Genomic DNA, 13,754 nt, shown 5'->3' on the forward strand with positions numbered 1-13,754 from the left:
AAAGCCAGCCTACAGCCAGTGCATAGTCTGGCTTACATTTGTATTAACTCTGTCCATGGGTCAAAGCAGGTCACAGTGTCCCTCTGGAAAGATGAAACTGGTAACAAAGAAAAGTTTGAAAGGAAGCTGTAGGAAACTCCAAGCTAACAGAGGAAGGCTTGAACTGAGGTGTATGACACATACTGGTTTGAATACCAGGAAAAGCACTCTGTGGGGAAAAAGGAGTTCGAGCTCCTCTGTTACTGCTTTTCAGAGACATGATACAGCTCTGTCCCACTTATGTATATGTCACTACATAGTAATCTTTGCATTAGTGTTAACATTTCTAATTCAAGCCTAGCACTGGCGTCCGACAACTTCTCCCCTCTCACATCAGATCATGAGCTTTTTTTTGCAACATCTCTTCAAAAATAATTCCCCACTGCAAAAGCCAGGTTTCGATTTTGATTCTTTATTTGGTGTGCAGTCACCTCACTGAAGGCAGCCAGACACATATTTAGCTGTGAATGTTTAATGAAAATTAATGACCAGATTAGAAGTAAATAATAAATGTTAATAACATTACTATTTGTAAACAAGTTAAAGAAAAAGTAAAAGCCCTAGTAAGGAGCGAGTAAATAAGCAAAGGAGAGAAAGGAGAGCAGAAGATTTTGGTTTTCTTTTTACTGGAAAGCCACTTTGGAGAGCCATAACTATAAAGATTCTGTTAAGTCCACAAAAGAGATCCACACACTAGCAGTTATGGAGTATGCAGAGTCCATGTGTTTCTGACCAGTGCTCAGGCCACATATTCACCTAGCTGTAGTACCATATTTGCCTATTTAGGCACTTATGGTGTGGTGTCATAAGAGCTCTGTGAAACAGGCTCAGGGATGTTTCAGTGCATGGATGAGCAACCTGGCAACTCCAGCCTCTCTTTATCGGTGTTATTTCCCTTTTGAAGGAAAATGTTTGCGCTAAGTTTACTTACTTAAACAGAAAACCAAATCAGTGAATTACAAACAGCCCAAACATTGCTCAGCTGTGGTATGCGTGAAGTGTTTGTATTGAAACTGATGCTCTTTATTGTCATAGCCATGGTTTTGGCTAGAGAACAAAATAAACAAAGGCTAGTCCCTGGGAACACTTATCTGAGTGCACTATTACAATCTGCTCAAGACTTCAAGGCGGGACAGCGAAGATCAATGTACATTATTCCCCACCAGAAGGAATGATCTTCCTGAGTGTTGGAGCGTCATAAACCTTAAGTGTGCCACACTTGTGGAATGTCCTATCTACTTTGTACTGAATGGTCATGATAACTAAAGAAATAGTGATTAAGGTCTACACTGCTTCCATAGGAAAGATAAACACTCTGCCATGTTACTGACTATATAATGTGACAGGACTGGATGCCATACTGTTACACAGAGTTACCAAGGACTTCCGAGCACAGCAAGTGTAGAGCCTGTGCAGAAAGAAGACATCAGAGTTTAGGATGCTAATCAGAACAAAACATTTTAGCGCTCTGCAGAATGTTTTGGTGAAAAGCCTGAGGCTGGCTGACACATGAGCAAAGGTGGAAGAAGTTGGAATACTGGAAAGAAGATCAGACAACATTGCATTTCTTGGCAGATGGGTTGAGGGTAGAAGGGTGGAGGAGGTATGGGAAAGAGGTTTTGTCTGTGTATGCTTGTCTTTGATGTGGTGGAATTGTCAAATTACTTCAGCAGAGAAGATGCTAAATGCTCTTCTGTTCTTTCCACAGCTAGTGCTGCTCTAACCTGCACATACAGCAGTAGCACAAAGTTGGTTCAAACAAAGAGAAAATGAACATGAGCCGGCTTCAGTGTGCGCTCACAGCCCAGAAAGCCAACCGTATCCTGGGCTGCATCAAAAGGAGTGTGACCAGCAGGTCGAAGGAGGTGATCCTGCCCCTCTACTCTGCTCTTGTGAGACCTCACTTGGAGTATTGTGTGCAGTTCTGGTGTCCTCAACATAAAAAGGACACGGAACTGTTGGAACAAGTCCAGAGGAGGGCACGAGGATGATCAGGGGCTGGAGCACCTCCCGTATGAAGATAGGCTGAGAAAGTTGGGGCTGTTCAGCTTGGAGAAGAGAAGGCTGCGTGGAGACCTCATAGCAGCCTTCCAGTATCTGAAGGGGGCCTATAGGGATGCTGGGGAGGGACTCTTCATCAGGGACTGTAGTGACAGGACAAGGGGTAATGGGTTAAAACTTAAACAGGGGAAGTTTAGACTGGATATAAGGAGGAAATTCTTTCCTGTTAGGGTGGTGAGGCACTGGAATGGGTTGCCCAGGGAGGTTGTGAATGCTCCATCCCTGGCAGTGTTCAAGGCCAGGTTGGATGAAGCCTTGGGTGGGATGGTTTAGTGTGAGTTGTCCCTGCCCATGGCAGGGGGGTTGGAACTAGCTGATCTTGAGGTCCTTTCCAACCCTAACTATTCTATGATTCTAAAGCTGTATCTACTACCTGTGCACAGACCTTTCAAAAAGCCTGCAGGCCGTTGTTGAAACATACTTAAAAGACTGAGTCTGAAACTGTGTACATCGTTTACCCTTGCTGCAAAGAGTTTCTTTCATGCCTGTTATGAAATTGAATTGGCATATTGGTTTTGATATCTCACCTCTGATGCTATAAGTCAGGATAAGGAATAAACCTGAGGGCACTAATTATTGTGTGGTCTTTCCCTTCAGAGCACAGCAGCTTCCAGAGTTCCGTGGCGTGTGCTGCCCTTCTTAATGTGCCTATTTCTGATTGAATGTGTCAGATTTTGGCTTCCAGATTTTTTAGAGATGAGCTGGAAAGGAGAGGAAGGGAGTGGCACATGACTTCACAGTGTTTGGGACAAAGTTGTCAACAGATTTTCAGTTACATTGATCCTGATAGAAAATTACATGGTTCCAGAGCTTAAATTCTTTTTTCATCGCTTTATCCAGTCTCTTGCTGAAGTTCCTGGTGTTTGAACAGAGCAAAAGAGTACCTGAGTTTAACCACAACAGGGCCAGACATTATAATCTCAGTTCAGGCATAATAGATGATGGGTTATTTCAAAGAATTGATTAAAAATGCAGCAAGTCCACTTAAAAGAAGAAGCTGTCCTGAAAACAGGAGGCGGAAAGTCTTGGTGCAGATAAGACCTAACGCTGTATTCGTAGCATCGTTCTTGCTCCCTTGGAAAAATAACTAACTCCTGGGCTAATTATTTCCCCATCAAAAAATGAAAAAAAAAGACTGTGGGCTTTAAGGAAGCCTCCCGTTGGTTTCTTCTGACTCTCACCTATTTTGCATTCAGAAGCCAGGTTAAATTTAACTTCTGCTCACCTTGCACACTGTAAAGAAGATTTAGGGTTCTTAAAGAAATCTTGTGTTTCAAAGTGAGCTGATCAAACACAAAATGGCCAAGAATACTTTAAGTAAGACCTCATGAGGTGAAGAGCATGGCTGCAAATACTTCATGCCCCTCTGCAGTCACATCGTGTTTTTAGAAGAGGATTTATATAGGCGTATTCATTTTACTAATTCAGCCATCTGGACACTGAGCAAATTTCTCTAGTTTCTCCATGTTCTTTCCCTGGTAGAATGTACTGCTCATTATTTGTTCCTTAAATTCTCATTAAGGTTACTTAAGCAGCTTGAAGGTGCACAAACATAAATAAAAGACAAGAACAAACCCAAATTCTCTTTTTTCATCTGCCTTTTCCAATCTTATATTTTCACTAGAAGATGATGATATTTGGCTGTCCTTAATCACAAACACTACAGCTTGCAATGTATGACTGCAGCTGCTGGTGAGCAAAGTGAAATGACAGCTCTAGGCCTGCAACTAGTGAGATTGCTCATGAGAAATACAAAACTGGGGGGACACGGGGAGGGAAGAGTCCCTTCTAACAGATCACTGTTTTCACCCTTCCCCAAGGCCCTTTCCTCACCTACGCAGTCCCAAAGGTGCTTTTGTGTGGAAGGACATTGGCAGCCTCCTACAAATACAGGATGAGGAACTTTTGTGTGCACAGACCTACCAGAGGAGCAGGATTTCCTATATAAATAGTAAGGCTATCACAATCTAATTCATAAAAATGAACACATAGCTTATACTCAAAAGAGAACATAGTCAACTCAGATTCGGGCAAGAGATGATATACTGCCAGTTTCTCAGCACACCTGTAAACTCCACTATTGTATTGTGACAAATCATATCTTGTTGTGTCATAATGTGAAATGCAGAGGAAACTATCGTTTGCATTGAATTTCCCAGGGCTGCAATTAAATAAACTGGTGATAACAGTGCTCTGGTTTGATCACTTAGGCAATGTAAACGAGCCAAGGCCCACATCCTTGAAGTAGGTAAGTACTTCACTAGCACTGAGTTTGATAGAGTTAACAGTCCATCTCAAGTAGACATTAAGCACCCAAGATTTGTTTAAATCAGACCTCTGATGGATAACACCTGTGTGCATTGTGTGCCTCATTCTGCCACCTTCTCTCAAAAATCGCAGGCAAAAATCAATAGTTTAATTAAAGAAAACCAAATATTCTATTTTTTGAGACATGCTGGGTTAAAGGCATTCCATGTCTTGGACATTCCATGGAGAATGGGGAAGTACAGAAGTGTTTTCCACAGACAATGGCCTTATAGAATCATAGAATCATAGAATAGTTAGGGTTGGAAAGGACCTCAAGATCAGCTAGTTTCAACCCCCCTGCCATGGGCAGGGACACCTCCCACTAAACCATCCCACACAAGGCTCTGTCCAACCTGGCCTTGAACACTGCCAGGGATGGAGCATTCACAACCTCCCTGGGCAACCCATTCCAGTGCCTCACCACCCTCACAGGAAAGAGCTTCTTCCTTATATCCAACCTGAACTTTTCCTATTTGAGTTTAAACCCATTACCCCTTGTCTTATCACTATAGTCCCTAATGAAGAGTCCCTCCCATCATCCCTATAGGCCCCCTTCAGGTACTGTGAGGTCTCCATGCAGCCTTCTCTTCTCCAGGCTGAACAGCCCCACTTTCTCAGCCTATCATTATTCCTAATCAATATTCCTTATTGATTGCTTCTTTTCAGTACTGGGAGAGATTAATAGGTAGGTTTCAATAAATGCCTCCTAATGAGCAATAGCCATGAAGTTAATTGCAATTCATAGACAGTGAGGAATATTTAAATATGTTTTTAAACTCACCGCTGACATTTCCATTCTGCACCTTTATGTCCTTTAGGTATTTATAAATACTGAAAAATATTTAGATTCTAGAACATCTCAGAGATTTCAGCATCTATGAGATAGATGAGTCTAGCTCAGTCTTGAATTTCCTTTTTCCCACCTGAGAGCAAAACCTCCTGGTGACACCATTTCCTCCGATTCTTTCAGACACGTCCTACACTTCAGCATCCTTCCTGCTGCAGGCTGTACGGATGAGTGTTCTTGAGCAGCCACGGACTTGTATCCTTTTTGTCTTTTATTGCTTAAAGGAAATATCCATTGCCAGAAGAGGGTGTGTCTTTATGGCATTTTGGAAGAGCGATGGCTACAGGGATGATGTCTGAGGGAGAAGTAGTTAAAAATGGTGAATGTTGCTGGTGTGTTTCCTGTATGGTGGACTGAAAGACAGCGGTTCAAATGACTGTAGTACTTTCACTGAACAACAAGACTGTATGCAGTAGTGGTGAAATGAACTCATAGTTTCAGAATTTACTGAAGAGAACTTAAGATATGAAAAGTTTCTGTACAGCAGCATGTGCTCAAGAATGAACTCAGCCATGGACTCAGTTCAGGGCATCTGGCATTATTTATAGCATTTGCTTTTGCTTTAATGAGCACAGAATTTCAGGCTTGTAGAGTGTTATTTAAAATACTTTTTTATGACGGTCAGAATTGAACCCAAACTTTAGGATGAACTCTGTCAGGGACTGTTAATAGTCTCTGTGCCTGTGTGTGTTAGGCTTTTCTTTTTATTCCCATTTACAGAACAACACAGTGGGGTCATTACTGCTCCAAGATGAGCGATTATTAAGGAAGGGATCCTGTTGTTTTATAGGTACCGTCAGTGATGCTAGAGTATATGAACAAAACCAGAGCTCTGTTGTCTTCAGTGTTACACAGCTGCAAGTTTTGTGCCAAGGCCTGGTCTCTGCAGAGAGTTTTGCCACTTCAGTTAGTTACACTAACAGTGTTAAAGCCAGGAAAAGATCTGTAGATAAAGATGTGGTTATCGCGCATAAACTAATATAGCCTGTTTCAGTTTGGGAAGTGGTTAAACACTGCCAGATGAAAGTCCCTGTATTCTGGTAATAACAGCACCCACACTAAGTGTTGTAGGCCAGCTGAGGCTGGGATGGAGGGGGAGGCAGTGGGAAAAAAGCAGAGGAGGATGGGTAGGGAGGTTTGGTCTTTTCTACATTATGTAGCTCTTCCTGAAAGAAATGAAAAGCTGACGTTCATCCTTGGTCTTTAGAAATAAACTGGCTATCGTTTCTCTCCTTCCAAATTTAGTTGGAGAGAAACAGGACAATGTCTGATATGAGGTGCTGCCTTACTTCCTGTCAGTCTCCACATTCAGTCTGAACAGTTTTCCAACATTACTGATGACAGGTTACCACTTGAAGGCAAATATTCAATTAGTAAGTAAGTCTCACCAGCTCATTCCTACTCTTTCCCTGAAGTTTGTCAGTGATAGTGAAATAACATCACAGAAGCTGTAGCTGTAGATATATTTTTAAACTGCTCTGGAGGAAAAACAAATGGTCTGAAGCACATTAGGATGTTTCCTAATTGGAAGTTAAGGAAGTCACTGCAAATGATTACATGGTGATTTTACCTCAAATAGCATATTGTGGAAGTTTAGCACAAATTCTGGGGACAGTTCTCTTTCACAGAAAATGACAGCCTTATCCAGAGCAGATACGGTAAGCCAAATGTCTAGAAACATCAAATGTGTATAATTTAAGAGGTTTAGACTACTTTTAGATAACTCACAAGAGCTAGTTTAGATAACTCCCTGACTGTATGCTGAGACAGCCAAAACTTACTGCCTCATGCATGAGTTGTTCTTTTTGCCCTGAAAAAGTGGGAATGCTCCCAAGACCCTTATTCCTAGAGAAGTCTGATCAGTTCAATGGACTTCATGAGTTACAACGATGAAATCCTGATGGCAGAGGAATGTCTTATCACTGTCAGATCATGGGATGTATTTTGTTAACATCAGTCTTCTCTTTAAAAAATGAGACAGCGAAAATAATCTCTGCAACTATTGTGCTTCATTTGTCTTTACCTTTGTTTTTTTCTTTTTATAGTACAGCAGCATCTCATCCATTTTGCTTTTCCATTCAAGCTCCAGTTCCTGGAATTCCAGTGTGATTTGAGCACTTCAGATTGTATTGCAAGAAAAAGTTAGTTCTGGCATTCCTTCATGGACAGTAATTTGAAAACCTGACTCAAAACCATCCTACAGACTCAGAAAGAGAAAGGCAACTACAAAGAATTGTATACTTTTAAAATCTCCGGACTCTTAAGCCAGCCTCCTGATATTTTTTATTGCTAGAGCTTTGCAGTAACTTGCTGTCTTTATCCAACTGCTTCTGACTTTCAGCAGTCCTCTCGAGTTGCTGTTCTGGAGTCGGCAGTGAAGATTATTTTAAAGCACCATTTGCTATGTGGCTTATTAAAAGGGAAGAAATACTTTCATTAGCTTCTGTATCCAATTATGAAATCAGAGTAGTTCACTCTTCTATCTACTTACTGTAACGTAGAGTAAACGACACTTTCCCTTCTTTTACCTCAATAGAGTTTGTGGTAACTGGGTTGTTTATATTTCAGCTGCCCCTTAAATCTACAGACAGCTCTTAATGCCCGACTCACTTCTTGGTGACTTGCAAAACTCTTCTGAAATGATTAAGTGTTCCGGCTTCGTAATTGCTTCCAGGCTTTAGTGTTTCAAAGTGTGAGGCTCTCGGCTTAAAATTCAAGAGCCTTTGCATGGATAGACTCTTTTGGTTTCAGTGAGTTAACAAAAAAATAAAAAAGACAAAAGTGCACAGCCAAACATTGCAACATGGGTTGGACACACATCCAGGGGTGGAAACAAACCAATCCCTTTCTACAGACTATCTCTAGGGTCTGGTCGTGTTTTGCAATTGGCAAAAAATAGCTATAAAAGATACTGGACTGACAACCTCCCTGCTGTAAAGGACAAGGTTGGTTTGGGCCTTTTGAAGGCAAAGGGCCTCTGCGTGAAGCATACACGGTCTGTGAAAGTGAGCAAAAGTAGTTCTTACAAAGTTGCCGAGTGCATGTGCAGTTGGTGCTGTAGCTGAGATTGTTGATAATGCACAATATATCTGTTTGTGGTTCTTAGACCACTACCAGACTGGTCTGTGGAGTACTGAGAAAAGTGGGCAGTTGCTGTGAAACCAGGCAAAACACCACAAAAAACATTTTCATTTGTTTTTCCTGCTGGAAAATGCATTGGATTATACAATACAGGGAATCAGTTTGTATGGAGTATGTCTTGGCTGGTACACCCTGGGAGCTATTTCAGATGGGAAGATTCTGGCCCACTGTGTCTGTGCTTTAAGTATTAGAATCTGATGTGGCTGCATGGACCTGCTGCTGCTGAAAATACAGACTTTTGGAACATTCAGAATTGTGCATGTGTAAGTGAGCAATGACTTCTACCTCTGGTCAAGACATTTATCTAGTGTAGCAGAGGACTGGACTGTTGAAAAAGACAAGACCCATACGCAGCTGCTCTCCTGTCAGTATTAGAATGTTGGTTCTTTTTATGATATTTTAAACGAATTAAAATGGAGAAAGCATTTGGTTTTAAAACCTTGAGTGCAGGTTACTAAATGACAGTTAGATCATCCAAAACAGCCACATTTTGCAGTTCTAACAGTCAATGATGAGCATATCAAGTATACTTGTGTCACCAGCATGTACACAAATGGGTACCGAAAGAGGGCCACCGTATCGTGTTCTGCGGCTGGAAATCTAATGGCTTGATTTTCAGTTGTAAAGAACAGCCAGCAGCTCCCACTGAAGTCTACTGCATCACTGCCTATGGGAATGAATCCTGTTTAATCATCTTTATTTTCCATCCTGGAGCAATTTGTACCAGCAGACTTAACCTGACGTTTAGGACAGAGAAGAATTAATCCTCTGAAGTGACATCCAACACTTCATCTTCAAAGTCTTTTTGAGTCTTTGGTAGAGATAATCTGAGTGTTCTGTTTTTTTCATCCAAAATATTCTGGTTTTCCTGTTTTGAGAGAAAATTTACATTTAACGCTCACAAATCTTTCTCAGTCTTTACTAAATATATATATGAAGGAGTTAAAAAACAGTTCTTTTTTAAAAGGTAAGCTGAGAGAGGAAATTATGCAGATGAAAGCTCTAAGTGTCATGGACTCTGAGATGGCATTATTTATTTTTCACCTAAGTGAATTTCAACTACTTTTGTATCTCTTTGTGTAGCTGCTTTGTCAAACTGTTCCAAGAGCAATAATGGGCATTGCCTAAAACCTAAGGAATGTTCTCACAAATTTCCTTCTTTCCTAGGAATCAGGAGCACTGCTGGATGGAGTGAAGGGAGATGTATACAGTCAGCGTGCGTGCAAAATATTGCAAATAGGTTCCAGAGGCAGAGCAGACTTAAAAGTGATAGCTGTGATTCTGAAATTTGAAGACATTCTGAAAGCTGAGAACAAAAGAACGAGGTAACAATGAATAAACTCGGCAATTTCCAAAGTTCTAATTGTGTTGGAAATGTTTTGCGACATTGCATTTTAATGCAGAACACTGAACTGTTTTCTGCTTTTCCAGTTCAAGAAAAAGAGCCCAGGTTTCTTCCCAGTTCTTACCCCCCCCAGAAGATGGCATAGTTTTCATTATTATTTTTCATATGCAATCTCTCCACATGCAGGAGTGTTTCAGCAATGGAGAGGCTCACAGTTTGAGTGGTGCTGTGGAAAATGTTCCATATCATCAGGTCCTTGACATACTACATAGATGTGTCAGCATGTCTTTATAAGGACCTGGAACAGTCAGTCTTGGCAACAGAGCTATCCAGCAAACACTTTGACCCCAAATTCCTCTATTTTGATAACGTTATCATGCATTTGACAAAGGGTCACTGTTACTCTATAACATATAGGAAACTTTCAGAAGAGAAAATGGGTAACGCTTATTCAAGGGAAGTCCAGTTTGATGTGATAAGCTGGACCCCAAAGCAAATACACTGCAAATATCTTTCGTTTTATGGCTGTGCTAGTTTTCTTATCTGTGCAGTGCAAGAGGATCCAAAGTATGGAACAATTCTGACAGATCACTTGAAAACACTGTTGTGCCATTGACAAGATCCATATGAAAAAAAAGGAGAAAAAAAGGTGTGAAAATACTCCATTTGATTCAACATCATGAAGCACGAATGAGGTTTGAATTTCCTAGTAGCATCCCAAGTGTAAAAGTTGGACTGTAAACAAATCTGAATAAACCATGTTAATTCCAGATAATTCTATTTGCCAAAATTATAACAAAAGCTTCCATGTTCTGCTCTTTCCCCAAGCCCAGCAGAGACCCTTTGAGACCCTCAGAGAATTCAAGAGTTCAAAAGTTCACTTGTTATTTGCACTTCAACACATTTGGTTAAAATGTTTCCAATCTCTCCTTACAGCAGAAGTCATATACATTGCTATTCTGAGATAAGAGGAAGTAGAGCACTTCAGGAGGAAAATATTCGACATGAACATTTAACATATCATTACGGGATTTAAGAATCAGTGCATCAATATATAACCAGCAACTCTGCTCCAGAATACCTGACATTTGGTATGTAGAGCACATATCCTGCATATATCCATGATTATTTCTCTTTCTCCAAGTCCACTTTATTTTATAGAAATACTGCTTCATTTCTGAAATATTAACATAAAAATGACCTGGACTTGCATAGCCTAGAGCATACGTTCCCATGCTGTGATTCAGTGGGCGGTTGAGTAACTGGGGATTAGACAGCTCTGGGAGCCATAAAAAACCCACAAGGAAGATACAAAATCTAAAAAAGATATTGAATTGTTTAATCATCATCATTTCGCCATCACAAAACCAGCTTATTGTACCACCAACCCTTGTTTAAAATTGATTCTGCATCCGTAACCTTTCTGCAAACCAGGGAAGTTACATGACCACAGTGGTGAAGAAAAGGGGTCCATACGAAGAATTTTGAGACAGGGTATTTGGCGTAAGTTGAAAATCCACTGCAGAGATTGTGCAAGGTATAATCGCTAGAATCCTGAATCCATGCCCTCCTGTCAGTGTGGGAACAGGAACAGGCTTTGGAGTCTCACTGGTGAGCTCATCCATTAGCTGACCACAGGAGAGCTCTTTTTCACGTTGATGGATGTGTCCATCTCCTGGTTCAGCTTTCACATTACTTCTTGCATACTTACATGGGGTTTTATTTTCAGGAGCTACAGCAGTTTCTGGTTTTCTGCTTGACTTCTCTGTGCCATCAGCACCTGATTATAGAGAACTCCTACCACAGAGCTGGGTTTCTCGAAGTCATGTGCCAGTAGCCTCCATGGCTGGGTCAATATCTAACCCCAAGCTGCCTCACACACTTGGAAGTGTCCAACAGCAGAGGTCTGACTGTCAGGTCTCTTTCCAGGAAATGTGTAACTTCAGACCTAAATTTCAAAGCCGTGTTGTCCAGTTCCTTACACCTTCTCCATTGCTTCCACACTTTCCCCTTCCCTGCCACATACTCCTCCATTCAGATTTCCCTGAGGACTCAATTGTGTTTGAAACAGCATGGCACATGTGGGTGGCAAAGTTTGAGAGGAGAGATTCTAGTAGCATCGCAAGCTTACTTTCAACAACAGAAATAAAGACCCTTTGGCTTTGTGCTGTATGAGACATGTGCAGTCTTCTGCCAGCTCTCCTGCTGGCCTCACAGTGTTTGCAGAGTAAGGAGGAAGACAAGAATGGTCAAATTTTGTACAGGTTGGATGCTCTGATGCTGACTCCCTGATGGGCTCAGTTCTGCCTGTAGATAAAATCACCATTCAGAGTCCACCGGGATAAGTCAGTCTTGGCCTGACCACCCACTTTCAGAGGAACTTTTTTCCTTTCAAGCTGTGCATGACAATGAACTGCCTTTGGCATCTGAAGGCTCTCCACTCAGAATGTAATTCCAAACTTCAAAATGGTGGTTAAAAAGCCAATGAAGGACATGATTAGTTGCAAGCTTGCGCATGTCTAACAACACACTGCAACAGCAAAGCACCATAATTTAGTAATTGACCTAACCCATCCCCATTTTTACCACAGTTGCTCTCTTTGACTCAACCAGCCTTGTTGTGTACCTTCAGGCATGGATAATGTAAGATAAAAGTTGCTATACTGAAGGCAGCTCTCTCAAGCCCATTTATCTGCCAAAATTACCGTTTGCAACAGAAGCAGGCTCAATTTCACATGTGAGGCTTCTCATATACGTACCAGTGTTCAGTGTGCTTCCACTGCACCAGCTCCACTTTGATTTCCCTGAGTTAGCTCTGCTATGCATTACTAAAACTACTCTCATGACTGCTTCTGCCAGAAGTCTCTAACACTGAAAGTGCTTCTAACCATCCCTTCTCACTTTTCACAGCACATTCTCTCTCCCAGAGTTGCCCCAGGACTCTACTTAAGAAAAGCAGCTCTTGAGCAACTTGCAGAATGGCCTTCTCTATTGTTTCAGAAGAATTCTTTTCACTGCATTCCTCAGGCTGTCATGAATCTTCTTCCTCTTGCACAACCAGCTCTTCCAGCTTGAGCAGAGCTGGACCTGGGATCTGTATCCTTCAAGACAGCAGTTGCTAATTTAAGTTCATATTATACCTGCACATACATGCATGTTATGTGCTAAGAGATCCTTAGGGTTAAAAAGACAATTTGTGTATTTCTTGAATGCTGCAGCTTAGTTGATTTGCTGAAGTTACAGGATGAGGGATAAAGAGGGAGTGGATTATAGGAAATGAGAGCCCACTAAATATCCTTCAAACAACTAGAACATAGTAGTCCTTTGCTAAAGAATGAGTATTTTATAATATAGGTATGTATGCCTGATTGTGTGCATACAAACAGCCTAAATACTGTAGTCATAAACAGCTAACTACTCACATACTATAATTACTCATGAAGTAATGAGTGGGTATTTCTTTAGAGCACTCATAAATGCTCAGTCCTATTAAAACTAGTGAGAGTTGCAAGAACCCATTAGTGCACATTAAACATACAATAAAAACTGTGGAATTAATATATTTGCAAATTAAAGGTACTTGTTTGCCTCTAATATCTGAAAATTTTCCTTGCTTTTATTAATAGCTTGGTTTAGAATGAAACTGCATTCACTTAGTTTATGTGCACACATTTTTTAATGGAAGTGTTTTTGCTAAAGCTGAGACTACTCTGTATCTTGGAACCACGTTGTTCATGAGAAGACAAACTACACAGGCACAGAGAGATTATCTGTGCAGCTGAAGTACATCTAGTCAACACAGTAGCTCTGTTACAATTTTATGCATTTCTATAGTCACAGTGGATGTGGAAGAGCCTGTTTATGGAAATACAGAACAGTAATTATAGGTATGCACATACATATATACCTTTATGTGTGTATGCGCATACACATGTCTATACTTTCCACGAAACAGAAATGATCCCTGCTGCTGAAGCCTGGGGAGATGATCTGATGTGGCAGGAATGTCAAAAT

Source organism: Lathamus discolor, chromosome 2, assembly GCF_037157495.1.
Source record: "Lathamus discolor isolate bLatDis1 chromosome 2, bLatDis1.hap1, whole genome shotgun sequence".
Taxonomy (NCBI): domain Eukaryota; kingdom Metazoa; phylum Chordata; class Aves; order Psittaciformes; family Psittacidae; genus Lathamus; species Lathamus discolor.